A 24,816-nucleotide genomic window follows, 5' to 3' on the forward strand; every position below is an offset into this window, starting at 1 on the left:
ACTCACTGATTTCAGTGAGGGCTACTCACATGTTTAAGTACTTTGCTCAATGATCTATAAAGGTTCAAGCCTGTGAGATATTGAGGCTCTCCCCTCATGTTGATTACAGCCAGTTAGTAGGGCCCCAAAGCCATTTATTTCCTACTGCACTTTTTTAGGTAATGCTAACTATTCAAGATCCCACAAAAATTGCAGAGCTCTTTCATCCCCCTTTATGTCTGAATGGCTTTAGCCAGAAAAGGATAATGCACCGTGATTATAGAGTTTCAAACAGTCTACTCAGGTCATGTGCAATGACTTTAAAATAATTACAGGAAGGGTTTTTAAAGGGCACTTCTCTAGCTTTTCTATACTTTCTTGTCAGTATCTTTAGTTTCTAATTCTTAGTGCATTTTTTTGGGGGGGGGCGGAAGCATTACAAAATTAACATTGTATTCCAATGTAGAGCCTCATCTCCAAGCAATACAAAATAAAAACCAAACAAATGCCTTCTAGACCCTGTCTGTGAAGGAAATTTGTTTAATGCTTTAGCTAAACCACAAACCCCCAAAATTCTGATTGAGGTTCCTTGATCCAGTAGGCATTTGTTTCTTCCATAGTATTTCATGGAACTAAAATTTAATTTCAGTTGTTTTGTAAATCATTGTCTCCACATTTGAACCTGAGATCTAGCAAGTCTCCCTGTTTTATATTCTGTTTCTGGCTCTTCTCTTTCCATCTCTGTTTTCATTTTAATTTAAGTTCCTTCCCTTTCCTTTTCAATCTTTCCTCCTCTTTTTTCCTCTTACTGTCTGTTTCCCATTCTCCAGCCCCTCTCCGCCTCTTTTATTTTTATATCCTTGCCCCAGCTGGGGCTGCCAGAGGAGCAGCTGCCTGCCATGCAGCTCCAGCCCTGGCCCTGGCTCTAGCTATGGAGGAGCAGCTGGCGTCTGCCCACAATGTGACTCCAGCTCTGGCCCCGGCTGGGGCTGCTGGAGGAGCAGCTGCTTTGCAGGACGTGATGAAGCTTTGGGCCCAGCCTTGGCTGGGGCTGCAGAGGAGAGGCCACTCTCCACGTGGCTCTGGCTCCAGCCAGAACCATTGGAGGAGTAGTCACCAGTCACACAGCCCACAGCTCCAGCCCTGGGGAAGGGCTGAAGCTAGGGCCAGGCTGTGTGGTGGATGCCCTGCTGCTCCTGCCACATGGCCCCATCCCAGGGGTATGTCTAGATTACATGCCTCTGCCGATAGAGGCATATAAAATAGGCTACCTGACATAGTCAATGAAGCCGGGATTTAAATATCCCTGGCTTCATTACAATAAAAATGGCCGCCACGCTGTGCTGGCTCAGCTGATCATTGCCACAGTACGCAAGTCAAGATGCGGATCGGTCAACAAGGGAAGCCTTTGTCGATTGCTCCCTTATGCCTTGTGAAACGAGGTTTACAGGAACAGTCGACAAAGGCTTCCCTTGTTGACCAATCTGCGTCATGACTTGTGCACTGTGCCGACGATCAGCTGAGCCGGCACAGCACAGCGGCCATTTTTATTTTAATGAAGCCGGGGATATTTAAATCCCAGCTTCATTGACTGTCAGGTAGCCTATTTTACATGCCTCTGTCGGCAGAGGCAAGTAATCTAGACATACCCCAGAAGAGCTGAGCAGCCACTGAGTGGCTCTGGTGAAGAGGTGGGCGGGCCTCATCTTGTTGGTGCGAAGGTGCACAGTTAGAGGGAACACTGATTAAGAGCCTGGTGGCCCTTAATACATTTTAAAGGCAGAGGCGCAAGGTCTGGGACTGGGTGTGAGCCAGAACAGGTAATTCCCGGCTCACGCATAGTTCCACCGGCTAGCCTCAGCCTCCCCTGCTCCCCTTCCGGCCCCCCCCAACACAGAGACAGTGCTAAGGGGGAACCGACTTTTAAGCTTGCTCCCCCTAGCACTGGCTCCTGCTTTTCTTCCTCCCCCCCACTTGCTGCCTCTCTCAGATGTGCTTATTGGGTATTCGACTAGTCGCTTACATCCCCAGAGTTTACTGAGTTCACTGGCTATGTGAAACAGATTGAAGGAACAAAATATAATTATTATAATTCTTATTAACTGAGAAGGAAACAGAAAAAGAAAAAAAAGAAACCAGAGAAGGTGTGTGAGGTCAAGGAAAGCTAACAAAAAACTCTGTAGAAACAGACACAAGAAAAAGGAAAAGCAGGGAGAGAGAAAGTAAGACCAGGTCTACACTAAAAAGTTAAGTTGACCCACCTACGTTACTCATGGGTGTGAAAAATCCACACTCCCGCGCAGCATAGTTAAATTGATCTAACCCCCAGTGAGAACAGTGCTAAGTCAAGGGATGAATTCTTCCATCAGCCTAGCTATAGCCTCTCAGGGAGCTAGATTAACTACTGCTGAGGGAGAACCTCTCCTTTCACTGTAGTGATTATCTAAACTGTATCAGTTTAAGTGTAGATGTAGCCTGAGGCCTTGTCTACACTGCAAAGTTAATTCCATTTAAGTTATGTAGATGCACAGCCACTGCTATAGTTAAACCACTGTTGCAGGTCCATGCTATGCTTCTTGCGTCAGCAGAGTGCATCTGAAAGCGTGGGGAAAGCCTTACACCATTGGTAACCATCCCACTGTGCAACTTGCCATTATCTAACACAGGGAAAGCTCTTCAATGCCCCAGGAGGCCAGGTTCAGCGTCTTGTGATGCTATTTTCTCCATCCCTTCATTCTATGGGCGTCTTAGTATGATTTACACCACCTTTCAACAGCCTTGGTAACCTGCACACCCGCCATCTCTGTCAGGAAGCCTGGATCCTGCACAGCTATTCAGTATTGTGCTTACTATTACAAACACAACATGCCTGATTTTGTAGTAGTTCCTGAGCTGTAAGTCTGAGGATGATGCTTTGGTGCCTACCTTGCTGCAGGCCATGGAAAGTAACAATTCAAGATTGCTGTTGGCATTCACAGACAGCAGCTGCACAGGGTGGAGCATCAATTCTGGGCTCGAGAGACATGCACTGAGTGGTGGAATTGCATCATTATACAGTTATGAGATGATGAAAGGTGGCTGCAGAACTTTCAGAGGCACAAAGGTCAAATTCCTGGGACTATGTGCAGAGCTCACCCCAGCCTTTGGCAGACCGTCACGAAAATGGGAGCTCTATTCCTGGTGGAGAAGTGAATGGCAATTGCTGTGCAGAAGATGTCAGACTGCAACCCATCAGCTGGGAATTAGTTTGGACTCAGGAAATCCACAGTAAGATTTGCTGTGATGCAAGTCTGTAGGGCCACTGATTTCCTGATATGAAGGACTGTGACTGGGCAATGCATGGGAAATAGTGGATTATTTTGCAGCAAGGGGGTTTTCGAATTGCAGTGGGGCAATATATGGAACACATATGCCTATTTTGGCACCAGGCCACCTAGTGACAGTACATCAACAGAAAAGGCTACTTTTCTATAGTATTTCAAGTGTTGGTGGATCACTGATATTGACTGGTTTCACTGGTATTGACACAGGTTGGTTAGCAAAGGTGTATGACACATATATCTTTAAAAACTGATCAGAAAGCTGCAACCAGAGATTTTCTTTCCAGATCAGAGGATTCCCATTGGGGGAGTGGAAATGACAATAGTGATCTTGAGGGATCCTGTCTACCCCTTGCTCCCATGGCTCATGAAGCAGTACACCAGCCATCTTGACAGCTGCAAAGAATGTTTCATGACAGGCACAACAGGTGGAATGTGCCTTTAGCCATTTGAAGGGTTGCTGGTGCTGTATACTCTGGAGGTTAGGCATCATTGAGGACAATATACCCATGGTCACCGTTGCCTGCTCTGTGCTTTGTAATATCTGTGAGGCAAAGGGAGAGATGTTTCTCCAGGAGTGGAGCACAGAGTAGTCAAATAGCTGAGCTTTAAGAAGAGCATTATAGGGAGCTATTTAGTTCAGGGTGGCTTTGAAAAAAAACATTTTAACAATGAGCCACGGTAATTTGTGTTACTGTGATGTTCTGAGTCTGGCATGGTTTGTTATGAACCTTGTAATGATTGGTGTGTGTGCACTACCATAACAATGCAAATGTTCTTACTGCTATTTTCTCTGAATGTTAGCAGCAGCCGCTAACTGTTGGAGAATATTAAAAATAAATTCATTCTCCATAAGTGAATTTTTATTCCACACACATACTTATATAATGCTCAGGTAAACTTCATACACACAGGGGAAAGTATCTTTAAAGGGAAGGAATGGGGAATTCACAGACACATGCATCCAGCTGTCAGAACCTTGCTGATGTATGTGCATTTGTAGTGTGCAATCTGCTGCAGGGTGAAGTACCGCTGTGGCCCTGGAAAATACATGAAATGTGGTGAAAGGGGAGAGGAGAGAGCCCAGAATGCAGTTCTCTGAGGGCTGCAAGTAGAGGTACATATGGATGTGTTCAGCCTGAAGTTCAGTCAAAGACCACAACATGTCTGTTCCCTGAACAGTGCTATCATCTCTTGCTGCCCATTTCTCCTGTCCTCATTATCTTTATATATAATCAGAAGCACCAGAAGCTTGCAGGACCTCCTGAAACAACATGTCTTCCTTTGCCCTCTTCTTTCTCCTCCTCATGTGTCTGAGCTATTCTACTAGGTATGGATGAAGAAACCTGCATGGCCATATTTGCAGCTGCTAAGGGAAAAAATGGACAGAGATACTATTATCTGAGCTTCCCCCGATCCACATGAGTTACAAGCACAACATTCTCGCTTTCACTCACTGAAACTGATCAGCAGCTGATTCCAGGAAGCCCGGGGCAGGGGCTTCTGGTCTGCAGACCAGGGGGACGGGGAGCAAAGCAGAGCAAATTGGCAGAACACGCGGGCAGCGGACAACCCAGCCTGTCCGCTGCCCGCGTGCTCCGCCGCTTTGCTTCCTCTCCCTGGTCTGCTGGAGACCAGGGAGAGGGCCCCGTTCGTAACTGCGGATCCGACGTAAGTCGGATCCGCGTAACTCGGGGACTGCCTGTACTGTGGATGGAGTGGCCACTAGGGCACCTGTGCTTTTTCCTGGAGGCATCTTCTTTCAAAAACAATCCCTCTTCCCTGTCCACACACGTCTTTTTCCGAAAGGGCTCTTTCAGAAAAAGGCTTCTTCCTCGTAGAAAGAGGTTTACCGCTGTCAGAAAACCTCCTGCGTTCTTTTGACTTTCTGTCAAAAGAATGCAATTGCAGAGTGGATGTAAGTATAGTTTTTCTGGGAAAACAGCTGTTTTTCCAGAAAAACTGTGCAGTGTAGACATACCCAGAGATAAGTCTTTCCTACAAACTAGATTTAGGCGCCTATCTCTGCTAGCAACCCACAAACCAGGTAAAGAGCTCTGTGTAGCTTGAAAGCTCTTCTTTCACCAAAAGAAATTGGTTCAATAAATAATTCTTACCCACCTTGTCTCTCTAATAACCTGGGACCAATACATCTACAACACCACTTACTGTCCTGACCCTTGTGAATAGAATACACAAATTCCTAGTGCAGTATGGAGAATTGTAGAAACTTACTTTCCATTTATGTTAATTACTTTCCCAGGTGGAAGGCAGTGGAGAATAAGGCTCATAGTAGCTAAGCAATAACACAAATTATTTAGACTTCCAAAGCATTTCTGGAAGGCAGGAAGACATCTGCTTCTGCTCTCTGATAACAAGATTACTTAGAATCATTTTCAACAGAGTGATGATTTCCTGAAAGGTGTGACACATAACACTGTGGCTATGGCTTAGAGCAGTATTTCTCAACACCTCCAGAGACTCCATGAGGTTGACAAACTGGAAACATTTATAGGGACAACACATGCAATCAGTGGACTGCTGGGGCTCCGCATAAGTACAACATATACGATCAGTGGACCGCTGGGGCTCCACATAAATTTTTACGCATGTAAAGGGCTCTGGAGCCCACAACGTTTGAGAACCACTGGCTTAGAGAGAGAGAAATAAAATGGAGAGTAGAGGCATGTCACATTGTATCCTCTTCCACTAGAAGATAGCTGAAGCCAACATTTTCAATTCTCTGGGAGATCTCATCTGAAATAAACCACGCCTTGTAGTCCTTAATGATATTCCTTGTATATCTATAATAGGTCTCGAACTCAGTGCATACACAGCACCTTATATGACCTACCACTGCTCTGATAGGCCTGTCATGTGTAACATTTGATGTGAAATAAAATTCTGGGGATTTTATTCCATTCAAATGAAAAAAAGTATTGTACAAGTTACCCATGTCTCAAATTCATCACATTATTTGATTTGATCCAATTATTACACTGCAATGCAAATCCTGCAGGTCCAGCTATAGAGACAGTATACCGGCAAGACTATATGACAAAATATGCACCTACCTTCCATTTAACGAATGGGTGACAGGACTTGTATTATATTTGTAGACCAGTACATGTTTGAGAGTTTAGTGTTTCCTATGGACCTGAACACTAAAGTTTCTATTTTTTAAATTCATTTAAAGCTGAAAGAACACTGCAAAGAGATCATCCTATCCCATCTATTCAACTGTAATGGACTAAGAACATGGAACTGATATTTGTCTGACAAAGTGATAAATAAGCTCACAAAAAGTAGAGGGGATTGGAGCACTTTCAGCAACATTCAATTAGCAAAATATAGACATAAAATCTAAATATTCGTGGGGTTTTCTTTAAAGGTTTCTGGCCAATCTGTTGAACATCAGAGTGCTCCAATACATTTTATTCTAGAGATAATCAATGTGTTTGCTGGCTCACGTTACTATCTTCCAGATAATTTTCCACTGTTGCAAACTACATAAATCCGCCTCCTTTTCTAGGAAAGTAATTTTTGAGACCGATTTAAAGAGTCAATCACACCAACAGAAAAGGTCTATTGTGGTCGGTAGAAAAGGTCCAGGATAGTCATATTGAAAGGCCTGTCATGATGAACCATGAAGAAAGCCCTCAATTGTTTTTCTCTAAGTGCTGTAGGAGACCTGGGAACAGACTACATAAAAAGACTGTGACAGCCATATAATTAGAATGGAAAAAATGATAACCAGACATGGTAATTTCCTTTGTTTAAGAATAGTATTATTCTTCTCAAAAGCATGGCTGCTGCCTTTTCATACTTTACTGGATTTCAATTTAAGACTACAAATATTAAGTGAAAATAAGATGCTTTTAAAAATATATATCTTAAATGGGTCTTTCCATTTTATTATAGGTTATAGGCAAACAGTATTTCTGAAACTAAAACCATTCCTTTAGTTTTTCACTAGCAGATTTACCTGGCGTTGCTCAGGTCCTTAACTCAATTACAATTTTTTAAAAAAATAAAAGGAAAATGTATGTGAATTATTTAAATGATTGTATTTTTCTAAAAGTATTGTTATTTTATAAAGTTAATTTTTATTTCAGATTTTTAAAAAATGGGATTGTTAAAAAATTCCCATTTACCTTTTTTTTAATGCGAATTCCATCCAGCGTATTTTTTTCTTCATCTCTATAAACATTTATCATTAGCTATGTTTTAACAAAAAAGGGCTATAGTCAGTTCCCAATAACATTTTCTTCTGGTTTTCAAACCTTAACCATTGATTTAGCTATGCCAAAACAGAGAGCACTACCCCACATTTCTCCATTTTATCTCTTTTTTTGTAAGGTTTATTGAGAAGCGATCCTATTGCAAGTTCATCCTATTTTTCTGACTCATCTTGGTTCAGCCTCTTTTAACATTTGTTCAGTTATGTCAGTTTTGAGGACTGTAATTAAATCTGGTGAATCTGTCTCTTTTCTGTTTGGTTTTATGAGAAGCAATCCCCTTCCAGGCACATCCCATTTTCCTGCACACAACCAAACCTTTATGGTGCTTTGAGTTATGATAAGAAGAAGCTGTTTACCACATTTGGTGATCCTAGCTCTTACATCACAAAAGCTCATGATACTATTTACATTTTTTGTTAGTCTCTAAGGTTCTGCAGGACTATTTGTTAATTTTTTATTTTTTTTTCATTTAGGAGGAGTTCTTGATCGAACAAGAAAACAAACCATATCCCTAAAACATGAAGTACACAATCTGAGTACACAATCTGATCATCCCATCGCTTAATGGAATAAGCCTCAAAAATAATTTTATACTGTTTTTCATGCTCATAATATGGCAAAAATGTTACAACTTAATTTTGCAAAGCTGGTATCACATTTGTTAATACATAAGTCATACCAATTAGCAGTTATTATCAGAAGTTTGGCACTGGGGATCTCATTCTTTCTTTTATCACCAAAAGGGACAGAGTTTTGCCATTAGCTTCACTGGGAACTGGCTCAGGCACTACAAACTATCTATCTGAGATTGAACAATATTCAGAACACTAGACTTCTGCCTACAGAATTTCTATTTTATAAACTAATAAGGTTTATAAACTCATAAAATGTTCTTAAGATTAAACATCTCAGGATTACAGTAGGTGTGATGTGGGCTGCATTACTTTCCTCTTGTTCTTCAAACCACTGCACCACAATTTCCAATACACTTAACACACCAGCAGGTGAAAAGGTGTCAACCTGTTCTTCATCAACGTCTTGTGTTTTGTTTCTTTTTCCTGGCAGGTGCAAAATGGATCACATACCTGGTCATTCATAAGATTGGAGTTCACAAAATTGTGGCTCTACTAGAGTTACCCAACATAGATCAGCAAATGAGATCTTGACTTTGATGATGGTATTGAAAGTGCATTAATTTTAAAATTATTCATAAATACTAGACAGATGCTGACAAGTCAAAAATAAGCAAAAATAATTACAGGAATAGATGGAATTGTGAATACAGTACACAAAATAAAGCAAAGAACATAACAGTATAGAATGAATGTAAACACTAAAGAGAAACTTCAAAGAATACTTTCGCTGCATTCTGAATTCATTTGATACCCATTGGACCACTCCAAAGGCAAATATTTGCTTTTCTGAAATGTTTTTATGGGATACATAGATAAGTCAACTCTAGCAGGGAGAAAGCATCAGTGAGAGGGTGAAATTAATTACCTAATGATATACTGAAAAATCATTAGTCTTATTAACCAACCCACTTCACATTTGCAAAATCTTCAGATCCCCTCTTGATGCTAAAGTCAGGGAATACTGTCATATAGAGAAAGAAAATTCACATGAAGGAGTCTCCTAAAAGACAGCTGCCCTGGCTCATACCATGGACCTCAGAAAACATCTCTCTGGATCCTCAGCAAACAAGAGATACATGATTTGGGATTTCATTTAAAAAAAAGTAATAACTGCTAGCCACACATTAGTGGGAGATGTCAAAATATACTACTAGGTGATAGTTAACTGAGCAGAATAGGAGGAACTGCAGAATCTCCCTAGATAGCTTGCTGTTAGGAGCAATATTGGAGCATAACTCTAAGGGATGCATATGCAGATCTTTACCCACATAAACACAATTGAAAATATCACTGACTAGTCTGCTAGGACTAGTAACCAAACTCCAAATTACATATAGGCTGTGTCTACATTGGCGCGATCTTGCGCAAAAGCAATTGCTTTTGTGCAAAAACATGCTGCCTATCTACACTGGCCGGGAGTTCTTGCGCAAAACACAGATGTTCTAATGTGTGATGCAACTGTTCTTGTGCAAGAGGCCAGTGTAGACAGGCAACATCAATTTCTTGCGCAAGAGAGCGTCTACACTGGCACGGATACTCTTGCGCAAAAGCACATGCCAGTGTAGATGCTCTCTTGTGCAAATACTTTAGCACAAGAACTGTTGCATTAAAGAGTATTTGCGCAAGATCATGCCAATGTAGACATAACCATATAGTATAATTTAACAATTATATTGTATAATACAAAATGTAGTACAATTATTTTACTGTAGAAATCTATTCAGTTCACTGTTATCAGGCATGTACATTCTGTTAGTGGTTATATTTCAGTCTGCAGGATAGGTCCCACTGCAGTGCTCCTGAAATGCTTGCATAGCATGCACTTTTGGGATGTGAGTCAGTCCTTCATTCACAATAGCATGTTTACTATGGATGCACTGCACTGTTGCAACTTTCACAACATCAGTCATTGAAAATTGCATGACAGCTATCAGCATAGCCAAAGCTGGAGACTTTAATATGAATCAGCAGCAGAGCCAGGGTTAGAATTCGGAAGTTTGCAGCTCGTAGGCCTCTGCTTACTCTATTGAGAACCCCATGCTCTCTAGATTCATGCAGTCCAGAACTAATAAACGTAGTATGTAGGGGTCTAATTATTATGATCAAACAGGTAAGTGCATTACATTTTCCTCCCTGTTGGGAAACTTTTACAGTTTCTGTAAACAGAGTTTTTGAAGTTTTCTAGAGTATGCTGACCTTAATAGGAGTTACTTCTCTAAAGTTGCAGAAATTTACCAATCCAGGGACAGTTTACACCTGTACTCCATCATGAACATAATGGACAGACTGTCCAAAAACATTACTATTGCCATATAACACATTTGTAAAGTTGTTCAACCAACCATAATCTGTGGCAGTGACTTCCTCTTAGCTAGGTGATAAGCTTCAATCCCTAATAAGTAATTTATTTTCTGCCCATTTTTACTGTAGAGGTGTAGCAGTTATACCTTCATATCTATAGATTTCTGATGTGTCCCAGGCTTATTCAGGTTACCAAAACCGCAAGAGTTGTCCTTGAACCTTGGTGTGGGAGATACACCACCATTCATGGCACCAGATGTCTCTAACTAGACTAGGGACTAGCATAACTAGACTAGGGACTAACATAGCTTGTTCCGTGCTGGCACCAGATTAAGAGGATGAGAATGTGCTTGATCCTTCAGCAGCTATGCTTCCCCTTGCTCTAACCTCTAAATATGCCCTGTTTCAAAAGCACCTCAGCTCCCCCAAATTAGGCCAGCCCCATGCACAAACATCCTTGTGTATCCAAGCCACCTCAATCTCGATATCAGTTTGATCTCCACCAACTTCTTTTACCTGCAGAAACAACTGTTCTACTTGCATCTCTCTGCATTTATAGCAAAGCCTCCAATACTTACCTTTCCCACCTCCACTAGTCAAAAACCTTGACAGCTACTGCCCCGACTCCTTTTTCTTGCCTTCTTGATATCTGGTTTTTACTGATCTCAGTCTGCTACCATCAACTGCCTCCCCCCACCCATGGCCCCAGCTCTCCCCATTCCCTGCATCCCCAGTTTTTGCCCATCTCCAATCCAACGGGCTACAGTCACTACTATCTGTAGTTCTTTGTCCCACTGCTTCCTAACCACAACAAATGGTTCTTATTCCTCCAGGCTCCTTGGACCAAACCCAGATCCCCACTCCTTGAGCTCCAACACATCAAAGCTGTGCTGCTATGTTCAAGCTATCCCACCCACATCTCTCATTGTTCACCATTCTCTGTAGCTACTGGGAACTGAGTTTCTATCCTCTACCACAACATACTGAACCCCCTCGCCTACTCCATGCTTCTCTGGTCTGCCACTATTCCCCTTTCTCTCTGGTCTCCCTCAAGATGCTGCTGCTCCCCAGCCCTAATCCCCTCTGATAGCTCCTGCCTCCCTAAAGTGCTCCAAAGGCAGTTAGTTTCCAGAGGTTACCCCTGGGCCCCTTCCCTTCTCCTCCTGCACACCAGCAAGGGGAAAGCCATGGCCTCAGTTCCCGGTTTGGAAAGGAGGGAGGGGGACTCTAACCATCCTTTCCCCTCCCAAAGGGCACTCGATGGCTAGGACCTAGAGCAGCTCTCCAGCCTCTCAGCAGGCACACAACACCCTCACGCTTGGCAGGACAGGATTTAAGTCCAGCCTGCAAGGCCTAGGAGAGGATGCATCTGGGTCCTAGAATCCCGGTTGTTCTCATCCCAGCAGCGGCTTTGCGGGAACCGGACAGGCTGAGGCAGCAACTGCCCCTGCCCCCGCCCTTCCTGCGCTGTTCAGCCACGTACGCCAGCTGCTGCCCCTTGTCCCCCTGCAGGCCCGACGCGCGCCCCTCCCCATCTAGCTGGTGGCGACGGGGGCTAGCGCGGCGGCAGGAGCTCGGCGTCCAGCGCCTGCAGCAGCCAACGCAGCAGCGCGCGCCGTCCCTGCCCCTTTCACAGACACGGGAATGGAACGTCTGTGTGTGGGGGGGTAAGGGGGGAAACGTGCGCGTGAGGGTAGCTACCGCACGGCAATGTTCTCCACGCCCCTAGGCAACAGGTGACGACAGAAGTGACCACTCCTGATTGGTCGTCTGGGTTGAGGGGCGGAGCCTCTCGTTCAATCATGTGACGCTCCTTTTAAACCGGTTGAGCCGAGAGGCCGCCTCCCCTCGGCCTGGGCATGGGCCACGTGACCCCAGTGTTTACATGCTCAGCTGGCAGATCCCCGCCCTCCCCTGCTGCAGCCTCCCTCGCATCAACACAAACAGTGCAGCGCCAGCGCGTGCGGGGGGAGCGCAGGGCTCGTGCTACGGACCTGCCCCTCCCCCACTGGGCCGTTGGCAGCCCCCCCCCCCCGCCGTCTCTTGCCCCCTCCCCCCCACTCCTCCCGGCGGGAGAACCGGAGGACGCAGCGGAGGGGTGAGTGGCCGCGGGCTGGGAGCAGCCGCAGGGCCGCCTGGCGCTCGGATGCCCCGCGGAGGGTCGCGGTGCGGATTGGACCTGAGGGGGCTGAGGCGGCCGGATGGTCCTTGCACCAGCCGCGGTGCAGCCAGCGCGCTACCCCCCCTCCCCGGCCCCCGCTCGGGTCTGACCCCCGCCCCAGTGCCGAGCTCTCCTGTGGGTCGGGCCGGGCTGCTGGTTGTCTCGTACTTTGGTCCCGCTTCGCTGGGGGGCAGAGGAGAGACAGCCCCGATCGCGCGGAGCGGGTCTGTGCGGCCCACTAGAAGGGACCCGCGGCTCCCTCCGCGCGGGTGGAGTGCGGTGGGTTTTGCGGGGGTGAAGCGCTTGCGACCCTCCCCCTCCGGTCAAAGTGGGGTTTTGCGGGGCAGGGTGGCTCTTGTGCGCACTTCGATTTGCAGGGGGGCAGAAAGAGACGCGACGGGGGACAGATTCCTGGAGTGTGGCTGGTTTGCCCTGTCGGGAGCTCTAAAGGGAAGGGAGAGGAATTGGGAGTAGGATAGGAAAGTGTCTGCATTGGCTGGCTGCACCAGCCAGGGGTCTTCACAGATGTGTGTTTCTTATCTTCACACACAACCTCCCTCTTCTCCCCCCCCCGCCCGCCCGCCCGCACGCCTTTGCCATAAACCGCATTGTGTCTCTGTTTACATTGTTGTGTGTCTCTGCTTTGGCTCAAAACGCTGTAGGGGGAGGGGCAGGAACTGACTTCAGAACAGCCACCTTACTTCTTAGCTGTGTTGTCTTTGTTGGCTTTTCAGATGGGAGGGTGACTTTGCTGCGATTCAGATTCTACCTGTAGCTCCCACCACTCTGCCCTGTGAGTTTAATAGTTTTTTTGGTTTTGTTTTGGACTTCCTGGAGCTGTCAGGGGCTCATGGTGAAGTTGGAGATGAGGACGCTGCTGGTGGTGGGAGGAATCGTCTTGGCATTTAGTTGTTACTCAACCAGAAGTGTAGGCTTGAGCTTTGTAGTCTCCCCTTTCTATCAGTGTGGCAGAGGATGCTGTCTGTATTCTGATATACTCCAGCTGCAAGGGAGAAAGCAAAAGGGAAAGTGTGTATTTAGAGTTTGAGTGAGGAGAGATGGAATCACGTCTTTCTCTGTTTCTCCTGAGTATGTGTATCTCTATAGTTACTATTCTCACTAGTTAAGTTATGTCTCTAACTCCATTGCAAAGTGAGGGGGTGATGGTAGCCTGGGTAAACAAATTTATGCTAACTTTATACTAGATAGTATGAGTAATAGTACGGACAAAAACATGGCAGTATGAGCTAGAAACTTGTGCTACTCTAGTTGCTTCTTGATCCCTGCCTGTTAGGTTAACTCAAGCTCACTGTTGCTTTAGCTGCAAATATATAACTACTCACTTTTGTAAGCAGGCATGACTCCCATTAATGACAATATGTAGATTTTTGGTTCAGTCAATGCCACAGAGAAACATAATGAGCTACACATTATTTTTGTATTTTGTATATGGTTCACTAAAAAATAAGTTTAAAATAATGTTAAGGTTTCAAAGTCAGTAATTCAAAAGTTATGCATACTTGCATTTGATGTGTAAATGTGAAAATAAAGATTGCCTGTACAACCCCTCTCTGGCTTTTTGGCATCCATTTGAATCCAATGACTTCCTTCATACTATTTGGCTAACTGAAGTATAGGAGCATAAGCTTTCGTGGGCAAAGACCCACTTCGTCAGATGCATCTGACGAAGTGGGTCTTTGCCCACGAAAGCTTATGCTCCTACACTTCAGTTAGTCTATAAGGTGCCACAGGACTCCTCGTCGCTTTTGCAGATTCAGTCTAACACGGCTACCCCTCTGATACTTCATACTATTTGGTTGCTGGTGGGATGGGGATGTTAGGCACAAGAGAGACAGGCTTGCTGCTCTCATTTGTGGTGCCCAGCCTTCCTTTGCCTCCAAGCAGCCAGTACAGGAAAGTTCAGCTTCATCCTGTAGTCCTGGGCTGAAGTACTGTATTATCCTGTACTCTATGGAGACTGTAGTCAGTAGGTACTAGGAGCTGAGAGGTTTGAGCATGCTTACTGAGGATGGACTCTTTGAAGAATCCAAGTCTCAATTGGGTCAACAGGGTTCCCCTCACCCTGCACCTCACAGAGTTGATTGTGGCTTTCTGAAGCCAGCCAGCCAGTGTCTATTAACTTGTTTGTATAACAGTAGGACCTTGAAATCCCCACCAGGAGCAAAGTTCCATTGTGCTATATGCGGTACATACAGGAGAACCTTAAAGATATGAACACCAGAGTTAAGAATTTTAAGGTCAATTGGCCACTCTGTGAAACTGGAAGTGATCTCTCAGGCTGCAACAGAGATAAATCTCCCTCCAGCAAATATTGTTCTGCCTTGGGGCTTCATCCAGGAGGATGGTGAGAGAGAGGGGATAGGGACTGCAGATGCAGAGCGTGTGTGTGTGGGGGGGGGGGGGGGGCAGGGCTTCTGATCTTGGGGGTGCTGGGGCTCAGGATTTTAGATCCAGGGAAAACTCTGGGGCTTGGAGTTTCTGCTCTGTGCCGCTCTGTTCTTGGCTTCAGTCATGTATGTGGCACTGGTGTTCGGGCCTCATACCTCCCTTCCCCTCAGCCCCACAGGGGTGTTTGCATGGAGGACTTCAGCTATGAGGGAAGTGCCGGTTTCAGCACCAGCCCTTCCCCTGTGACTAATGCTTTCCTATCTGCTGTTGAAACCAGGAGCAGAGCAGTGAGGAGTCCTGAGCACCAGCAGAAGTTGCCAGCAAAGCTGCAGGGTTGAAGCTCTGGCCCCCGCAATGAATCTGAAACTGGGAGTGGAACTACAGGACTGAAGCCCAGAGCCCCAGTGTTCCCCCCGGATCTAAAGTCCTGAGCCCTGGTGCTCCTGCAGGGAAGAAGCCCTGATCCTCCCCCTTCCTGCCAGGCACCCTAGGGTCAGAAACTCCTATCCCTTCCTTCCAGAGCCACAGACCACATTCCCCAATGGCTGAAGTCCATAATGTCTTTTTCAAAGTTATGGAACACTTCAAAGTTAAGAACAACTTCTATTAATTCCCAATATGCTTATAACACTGAGGCTCTACTGTAGCAAGAGAGTCCCTGCTCTAAGGAGCTTACAACCTAAACAGTATAGGTGAACAGAAGTAACAGACCAGTTTTGAGGGACAGAGACTGAAAAGTATTGCATAAAACCACACAGGAAGTCTTCTGGAACGTTAGAAATTGAACCTCGATTTCATGAGTCCTAGTGCAGTGCCTTTGCTACAAGTCCACCTTCCTCTCTTCTGTGCTTTGGTAAGAGAAGCAGTGTCTCCAAAGCAATTTAAGGTATTCTTTCTCACCAGCCATGGATTCACCTATTTTCCACCTTGATAAGTGTGTTTTATTCAGTGAAATTAAACTGGAGCATGAGAATCTTTACTGTGACCCTGTTGTTGGACCTTCTATCACAATCAGTGCCTGATGGGATATAATCAGGCTCCCAGAGATGGGACAATATATTTGTGGATATATAACAGAAATATTTTCTGAAATATCTGTAACCTTGTAATGTTCTATCCTTTTTTTCTTAATCTGTTCACAATGCTTTTTCTCTTAAGGAGATATGAGTCATTCTCCTCCTCCCCTATAAGCCTGTGTTAAATACAGTAGTAAGGTTAGGTGCTCGGCTAGTACAGTGATGAGTATAGGATGAATGGTTGGAAAAAGTCTATTTCTGTGGGGCTTCTAGTTTGTACTGCATTCTAGTCATTGCATTGTGTCAGTGGAACTTGAATATCTGGTGATGCCAGCGAAACACTGATGCACTCACTTCATTGTTCAGAAAAATCAGTTTGCTCCTTAAGGGGTAGATTTCTCAGTAGGCTTAGCATTTGGCTGATGGCTTCAGTTTACTCGGACTTGGCTGGAGAGGGGGTTCTCACTCAGTACAATTTAAAATGTAGCATTGGGAATATTGGAGGAACAGAACTGGTACACAGTGCCAAATTCTGTACTCCTGAAAATGAGACACCAGTTCGCCAAAATTGGATATATATGCACATAGAAACTGATAGCTTCTAGCCTTGGTCAGGGTATTGACTGTTAATCCATGCTATGTTTTACACACAAAAACATATGCACTAAGGGGTAAAAAGATCTTTATATAATTGACTCAGGACTTTGGGGTTGTTATAAAAGAGAGCTTGACTATTATGTTTCTAAAGTGTAGATCAAACAGCCTTTAAAAATAGAGGTAAGTATTTTAGGGTTTTCATGATTCCAGAAGATAAATTTGGAATCAGTCTCTAGAAAATGTGTCATTTATACATTGTGATTGTAATGTGAATGTAAATAATATCCCAAGGAATTATGTCAAGCCCTTGAAGATTAACACCAACTACGGATTATGCAAAATTGTGTGTGTAGACAGTAGCCTTTGAAGTTTTATCAAAGCAGCTTTTAGTAAAATCAAGTCTCTACAGCCTTAAAATAGTCTTGAGGTGACATCAGGTGTCACCATGGCAACTCAGGCTGCATTCCTCTGTACAGCTGGGTGGAGTTTTAGAGCAGACCTGGACAAAATACGGCCCGTGGGCAGGAAGCAGCCCGCCAAGCCACCAGATTCAGTCCACAGATGCTGCAGGGAGCCCCAGACAGGTTCCACTTGCCTTGCCCGACCTGCATGCTGCTCAGACACAGTTGTGGGGCAATTTTTCTTTAAAAACTGTGAGCCCAGAGGAGAGGGGAGGAAAGCTTTAGGAGCTACTCCTCCCCCCAGCACAATCGCACAAAACCAGCCAATGGGAGCTGCCTATTTCAGTAACTGTTGGCCAGACCCTGCCTTTGGCACCCCTCCTCCAATCCTCTGCCCCTTACTCCACATACCCAAATCCTATGCCCTCTCCTACACCCATAACCCTCCCAGATCTGCCCCCCCAATCCTCTGCCCCAGATCACAGTCCTTTCCTGCCCTACCTCACAACCCAAATCCCTGTACCACAATTCCCTAACCTAGGTCACAATCCAACCCCCTGCACTGCAGTCCAGTGCCCCAGGTCACAACTGCTTCCTTTATCCTAACTCCATTCCTTATCCCAAGTTCCCTTCTGCATCCAACCTCCATCCCAGACCCCCACACCTCCTCCGTTAATATCATGCAAGAGTGCAGCCCTTCCAAGAACAGTTGCACAAGAGGGCTTATCCCTGAGCCGGAGCGTCAGAGTATTTGCGCAAGAAGCACTGATTTTATACTTTAGAGCGTCAGTGTTCTTGCGCAAGTACTCGCGGCCAGCGATTGCTTTTGCGCAAAATCTTGCCAATGTAGACGTAGCCTTAGAGTTTATCTGCTTTCTCTTTGAGTTCAGAAGGGGGAAAGGAGTGTGGATGTGAAACAACTTGTTGGGACTTCCTGATGGTGAAGTAGCACTGAATGTAATACTGTCCAGAAAAAAATGAAATATTTAAATATGGGTATTCAATTAAATCCAGTTAAAATTAATGCTTTCTATTGGTACCTTTGGAGACATTTTCAGAGACTTAATGAAGTTAGATGCCCAACTCTCATTAAAAAGAGAGTTCTTCTCTTCAGAAAATCTCAGCCATTAAATCTGCATTATTATATATACTTTGTAAAGCTTCTATAATATTTTTTGCCAGGTCAGTTAGAAGTAGCAATTACTTTATTAAGATTTTTTTCTTTTTAGCTGTAAGTCTTTGGCCTGCAACTCGAAAATACAAAAGTGTTTCTTCATAAAGAGTTCCAAATTTTCACTGAAGGGATTTACAAAGAGACTAAGAGGGCTACCAAAAAGTGCTTTTAGAAACCAGTATTATCAGGAAATTGACACTAACTTTAGAAAATGTCACAGTTGTTCTAGGAATTCAACTGGGTATCACCCAGACTTAAAGTGAAAATAATTTTCCCCACCCAAGATGTGACAGTTCCTTATTTGTTGCTGTTCAACGCAGCTGCACACAGAGTAACAAACAGTAGTAATAAAAGACCCTTTGACATCAACAGGACTACTCTCGTGTTTAAATGTAAGAATGTGCTTAAGTCTCTATGTACACAGCCATAAGTGACGTTGTGGGATACAGACTGTCAGTCTAAAGCCAGGCAATTAATTTCTTAAAAAGACAAAGGCAAATTTATTTTAATTATACATTTTTAAGTTTTCTGACACTGAGTTTACTACAACTTATAATGCTGTTTTAAAATGAAAAAGTGGTTATTTAAAGCAACAACACATGAGGAATGTTAGGAAAAAGAAAGTAAGTCCTGTTAAAAATGAACATGACAACTTTCATTCTCTTTGCATATGTGCAGCGTGCCAGCCATTTGATAGCTCTTTACCTGGCTGATGCTGCTGATATTAGCGAACCATCAAAATAAGCCAGTGGGCACTTGTCAAGGATATGTGACATATTCTGATGTTGACTGCATCTACAGCGTAGGTCATTAGAGAATAGCTCACACAATTGCCCTTCCTGTTCTAAACTGGTTCAGGGGTAACCACAGGTGCCTTGGCATGTCAAAAGTCGGGGGTTGGGTGGTGAGGAGAGAATGATTGACAGTTGTTGTTGACTACTTGTTAGCCAAGCAGATTCACCATCATGTCCTATTGTAGGGATGTAAAATCCTGTTTAAAAAATTAAATATGTTTGACTGGATAACTGCGATCCTGTGGTGGGCTGTATGTGGGAGAGGGGAAGGCTTGGGCTGGGCCTGCTGTGTTGCAGGTGCAGGAGAGAGCACTTGCTTCTACTGGGCCTGCCAGTTAACCCATTTTGTCCTGGTAAACATGCTGGTAAGGCAAATGCTTACCAGGTAACCATTTTACATCTCTAGTCCTGGCGTGTGGTCAAACTGGTGAGTGGTCTGAATACAGAGGCAAATCGCTGGTCCCACAGGTCTTGGCCAGGAGCATGCTGGAGGCTCCTTCATAGCAAATATGGGGCAGTGCTATGACAGTAGGTATTGGCAGCCATGACGATGGAGTTGAATGTAAAGTTGCATTAACAATTTGCATAGCTTTGTGTGAGATGAGTCTCCTGTTAGCTGAGTGACACCAGACAGGAGCACACTACTCGACTGAATAGTAGAGAGCAAGGGCTGATAAGCTCCAAGTGTCTACGCACTTGTACCACAATTTGAGTGGGCCAGTTTTTTGACAAAGTTGTTTTTACAATTTGTGGCAATGAGTGTTTGGTTTTCATATTTTAGATCGGGGTGGGGAACCCAAGGCCCGGGGGCCAGATGTGACTCTCAGCTTGCCTGGATCTGAACCCCGAGGCTCGGGGCTTCCCCCCAGAATTAGGGAGCCTATGCTGGTGCTCCAACGTGCTCACTATTCCCTAATGGGGCTGGAGCTCACAAAATGTACTAGCCTGGGCCCTCCATGCCTTTGGTGTGTAAGGAGAATGTGTAGAATGTCTTTCTCCTTCTCAGTAGCGGACCACCTCTGGAAGGTTGCTTTTTTTGTTGTTGTTCCTTCTCATTTTAGTGCGGTCCCCGACTAATTTTTTTCTGTGGGTCAATGGCCCCCGACCAAAAATAGGTTTCCCACCCCTGTTTTAAATGAGGATTGCAAAAACATACAGGAGCCAAACTCTTGGTAATGGCAGGAGCATGTAAAAATTCGGCTGCCTCCCTACTTGAAACGTTTTCTCCTGCAGCAAGTGTCTTAAGAAGTAGCTAGTTTCAAGTCAAAAAGATTTTTCTACATGATGATGTTTCTTAAGATTTCCAAATCTTAAAAATGTTTTAAATGCATTTATTCTGTCTATAGCAGTTACACTTTGAATATTTTTAAAATACCCATTTTCATGAATAAACAATTGTGGCTTGAGGTGCCGTTCCAGAAGACCTCTTGGGGCTGCTTCCCAGTGTGCTGATAAAGCTACTGACCCTTGCCGCCTTGTTCTCTGGGGCTCCTCACCATCCTGTTCTGCTGGGTCATATTTCCTGGTCACCACAAGACAAGGCACAGAGCTCAGATAACTGCCTCCCATCCCTCCTCACCCCGAAGTGCAGTACCAACACTGAATCACTTCAGCTCTAGGAGAATGTAGTTAAAAGCACAGCATCCAGGAAACAACCCCGAAATAAATCTTTTTCACATGTTCAAAGCTCATTCAGGTAAGCCCATTTTAAAGAAGAACATTGATTGTTGCCCCACCCCCCACCCAGTAAGAATTATTTACACTGGGTTTGATAATAAATACAAGTAATTTTATTAAGTAGAAACAGTAGGATTTAAGTGGTTGCAAGTGAAAACAGGTGGATCAAAATAAGTTACAGAATAAAAAAAGACAATTAGGAGGTAGGCAACCCCGGTTCCCCCACCCCAGTCTGCCTCTAGGGAGGTCCGGGCTGCAGCCGTGCCAGCCTGGGTCCCTTCTCCCTCCCCGCCCAGGCCCTTTCTTTCCCCTCACCTACCTCCCTGCTGCAGCCAAGTCCAGCCTTCTCCCCCCTCCCACCTAACCTCCAGGGGAGTGGCCCCACCGAGGCTGGCCCAGCTCTCCCTCCCTCAGCCTTCGGGGGGGGGGGGGCAGACCAGGCCCAGCTTTCTTTCCTGCCCCCTCCCCCAACTGTGGGGGATGGCTACTGAGATGTCTTACCAGGCCACATGCTCCTTCCACTGTGGCAGCTTCCACCCCCCCTCCCTCCCGAGCACTGGGGAGGAAGGAAGGGCCATGTGAATTGCATTTTCCCCCACCCCTCAGCACAAGGGAAGGGGGAGGTGAGTGGCCATATCAATTGTGGCTTCTGCCCCCACCCCCGCACCGGGGGAAAGGAAGGGGCTTGCAGTTCATAGCTTCCGGGACCGCTTGGCTTATGGCTGCTGTTCTGGATCTCCCCTCCTCCTCCTCCCCGCCCCAGATGGGCTGGCGGCTGCTGCTCCCCTCTATCCCCCAGAGCTCTGGGGATGGATGCGTGGCTCCAGGGAGACCGCGTGGCAGTGGAACTGGCCAGAGCCACGCTGGCCCTGGCTTTCCCCAGCCACTGGGAAGGGAAGGGGAGGGGAGAGGAGGGCCCAGCCATGGGCAGCCCAAGCCCTCTATGTGGGTGTGGCTTGTTCCTGTGGGATGCAGAGTGATATAATGACATCACTCTGTCATCCTGCAGGAAAAACTTTTTTATCGGTATAGTAAGATAAGACACATAGCTAGTACTAATTGGGGATTGTTGGTCTATGAATCCTGGGCAAGTGCCACCTTAGACAAATAGTTTACATATACTAAGATGATGACTGAATCACAAACTTCTGATTTCCAGTCCTGTTCTGCTAGATAATACCCTCTAATCTACAGCTATTTTTCAAGGGGGGGGACGAGAATTCTTTAAAGCTAGCAATATAGATAAGTAACTTTGTTCTTTCTGATCACTGGCCTAGAACTAGTACTTGGGTAAGCTTTAACTAAGCAGAAGTCTCTCATGTGATTCTTTATCATCTTTTCAAAACCTCACTCAAGCCAAAATGTATGCTTTACACCAGTTGAGAACTAGATGTTCTAAAGATTTGTACATTAATTGATGGTTCCATAAGTAATAGATGCCACTATTACATTGGAATTAATTACATGATTTTAAGATTTGAAATCCGTCTTGAGGCACCAACCCCGCAAGTGAATGTATATAACAAACTCATGCACACCTACTCAGTAGATCAGGTCTAAACATATTCTGAGATGACAGAGAGATCTGTATTAGTTTCAGTTATGAAAAAGAGAAGTTAGAATCAAAACCAAGCCAAACCACAAATGTAGGCTGTCAAAAGAAGAAACTATTATAAGAAAAAAAAAGTTTGGTATTTTAGTTTATCCTAAACTTACATATCACTTTTTTTGTCTTTTGACTTCACCTTCTTTCAAACAATAGTTATATTTGCCAGTTTCTAACTTAAATCTTTTTTCCAGATGTAATGAGGTTTAAAAACCAGTCTTCAATTTCCACCAACTGCCTTGATCACTGCACTGCAGGTTTTCATTCTTTGTGGTTACAAATGCTCTATTTCACTTTGCTCACAGCAAGCATTTAAAAATATACTGAAGACTTAAAATGTAAAGCCATAAAGGTTACAGGAGGGCGAGGGGGAAGCTGAGTGCGCTACACAAAACTACTTTGACCTTTGCGAGGGGGAACCCACAATCGGCTACACTTCGTGTTGATGTTTTTTAGCATGTATATCAAAATGATTAAGTCTATTGCAGTCGTGATCAAATGCCCCAAGCAAGATCAAAGCCCACTTTCCCAGTTGTGGCAATATGAGACACTCTTCCTGTCTTGATAATCTAAGACAACCTTACTATTTTAAGAAATGTTTTAGTTCTATCTATATCCTTATTCCTAATTTGCAGTGAATTGTTAGGGGAATAAAACCACAGCACTACATTTTTCCATATGTTGTAGCTGTGTTAAGTTTGAAGAAAAATCTTTAAGCCTTTTTCAGTAAACAAAGCATTTTTTAAAGTGGCTTGAGACTTTAGGTCTATAAATATTGGTTAGTGTTCTGTTAACGGAAGTTCCTCCAATGATGTAATCTCTATGAGGAAAAGATGAACATCTTTTTACTAAGGCAAACTGTAAATAGAGTAGTTTAAGGTCTGAACTACCTATTCAGTCCTGGAACAATGTTAAAAACATATGCACAGGTAGAAATGTATAGATGTCTGATTTCTTGCCATGGTAGTTCAAAATTATTTAAATTTTTACCACAGGAAAAGAAAATCCAACTTTCCAGTGCCTAAAAACATTCATTTTTTCCTTGATAGTTCCTAGAAAACAGAGATTGTCATGGTTCTGGGCTCTATGCTTTTAAAACAAACACCAAATAGCTTGAGGCACTTGGCAATTTCTAAGAGCTATCCACATTGCATGCTTATAGCCTAATTCATAGAGTCCTACTGAAGCACTTGGTATTTGAAGGACCCTTGATACTAGGCCCTTAATCTTTTTTCTTAAGACAGAGTTGACTGTAGATATTTTATTTTTATAGAGACCAACAATCTGCATTAAATACATAGCTCTGAGATTAAGTTTTAAATGTCAAGAATTTAGCCATCTGCTATTTTTAGACTTGACCTTGTTTGTAACTGCTTGTAGCAAAGAAAATACAACACAAACAAACCTGAAGTCATGCTCTAAAGCATTGATTGAGGATCAGATGGTATCAGATGGCTGGTGACCATTTCCCTCTGAACATGAAGGCACGCTTCCATCAAGGATAGTGGCAGCATTTTCTGCCTGCTTTAGGAATGTGCCAGCTTCTGAGATTTGAAGGCTACAATGTGGATCAACCCACTGACTTGTGTTAAATATTATGCCCTTCACATGGCAGACAGATCAAATGCCAAGCTCAGGTAAGAACTTTAGTTACTGTTTGATAAAGCTGAAACTGTAATTGTTGAAGCAGTGTACTGCTTACCCTGCGCTTGCAGTGGGAAATGCACTGGTTATATCTCAAAGAACCATAGTTATTGTTGGGTAGGTAACCATTCTGTCCCCTACACAGTGGGTGGGCAATCATTTTTGACCAGGGGCCACTTCAGAATTTTTTAGGGGGCAGGGTCTCTGACAGAAGGGGGGGGGCAGGACACTTCTGTGCCTCCCCACCCATAGACCCAGATTCGTCTGGGGGTGGGGGAGTGCACAAAGTCTTTCCCTCCCTTCCCCCCCCCCCCCCCAAGAAAACCGACAGCTGTACAGAACAGCTGGTCATTCTCTCTAGGTACCCATGCCCCTGGCAGTTGGAGACCTTGCTTGCTCCCCCCTGCTGTTCCCAGATCAGTCAGGGCCTGGGGAGAGGAAGCATGTGAAGTCTCACACTCCCTGCCCCCACCCTACAAGGGAGCGCCATACTTAGTTAACTGCTAGCTGAGCAGGAGCTGGCGGTTGACTTTTAACTGCTGAGCCACTTACAGTGCAGGGGAGACTTCATGCGCTTCCGCTGCCCCCAACCCCTGATTGGCCTGGGAGTGAGGGGAGCGCACAAAGTCTCCTGCCCTGCGTCCGTCCTGCAAGGACCTCTTAGAAGCACCATGCTCTTGCAGGGCAGGAGGAGACTTTGCATGCTTCCCCCTATCCGCAGGCCAGTCAGGGCTTGGGGAAGAGAGGGGGGGGAATGTGCAAAGTCTCCTCCTGCCCTGCCAGGAGTGTGTGGCGCTTCTAACTCAATATCCTTTCTGCCAAGGTGGGCAAGCACTCTGTAGAGTACTTGACCCCTTTGAG

The 24,816-nt window shown here is 44.8% G+C and overlaps 1 protein-coding gene across 3 annotated transcripts in view; it reads left to right on the plus strand.

Annotated features, from left to right (window-relative positions):
• The first annotated feature begins 12,349 nt into the window (after positions 1-12,349).
• The window catches only part of PCMTD1 (protein-L-isoaspartate (D-aspartate) O-methyltransferase domain containing 1), an 80,997-nt gene continuing 68,530 nt past the window's right edge, over positions 12,350-24,816 (plus strand). For 2 of the 3 annotated variants that reach the window (XM_075920714.1, XM_075920713.1), the window contains exon 1: positions 12,350-12,574. The gene's annotated coding sequence lies outside the window, so the exon portion shown is untranslated. Of the gene's footprint in view, positions 12,575-22,419; positions 23,949-24,816 lie in introns of those variants that run through there. The other variant, XM_075920712.1, reaches the window with a different exon arrangement.

Source organism: Pelodiscus sinensis, chromosome 2 (genome assembly GCF_049634645.1).
Source record: "Pelodiscus sinensis isolate JC-2024 chromosome 2, ASM4963464v1, whole genome shotgun sequence".
Taxonomy (NCBI): Eukaryota; Metazoa; Chordata; order Testudines; family Trionychidae; genus Pelodiscus; species Pelodiscus sinensis.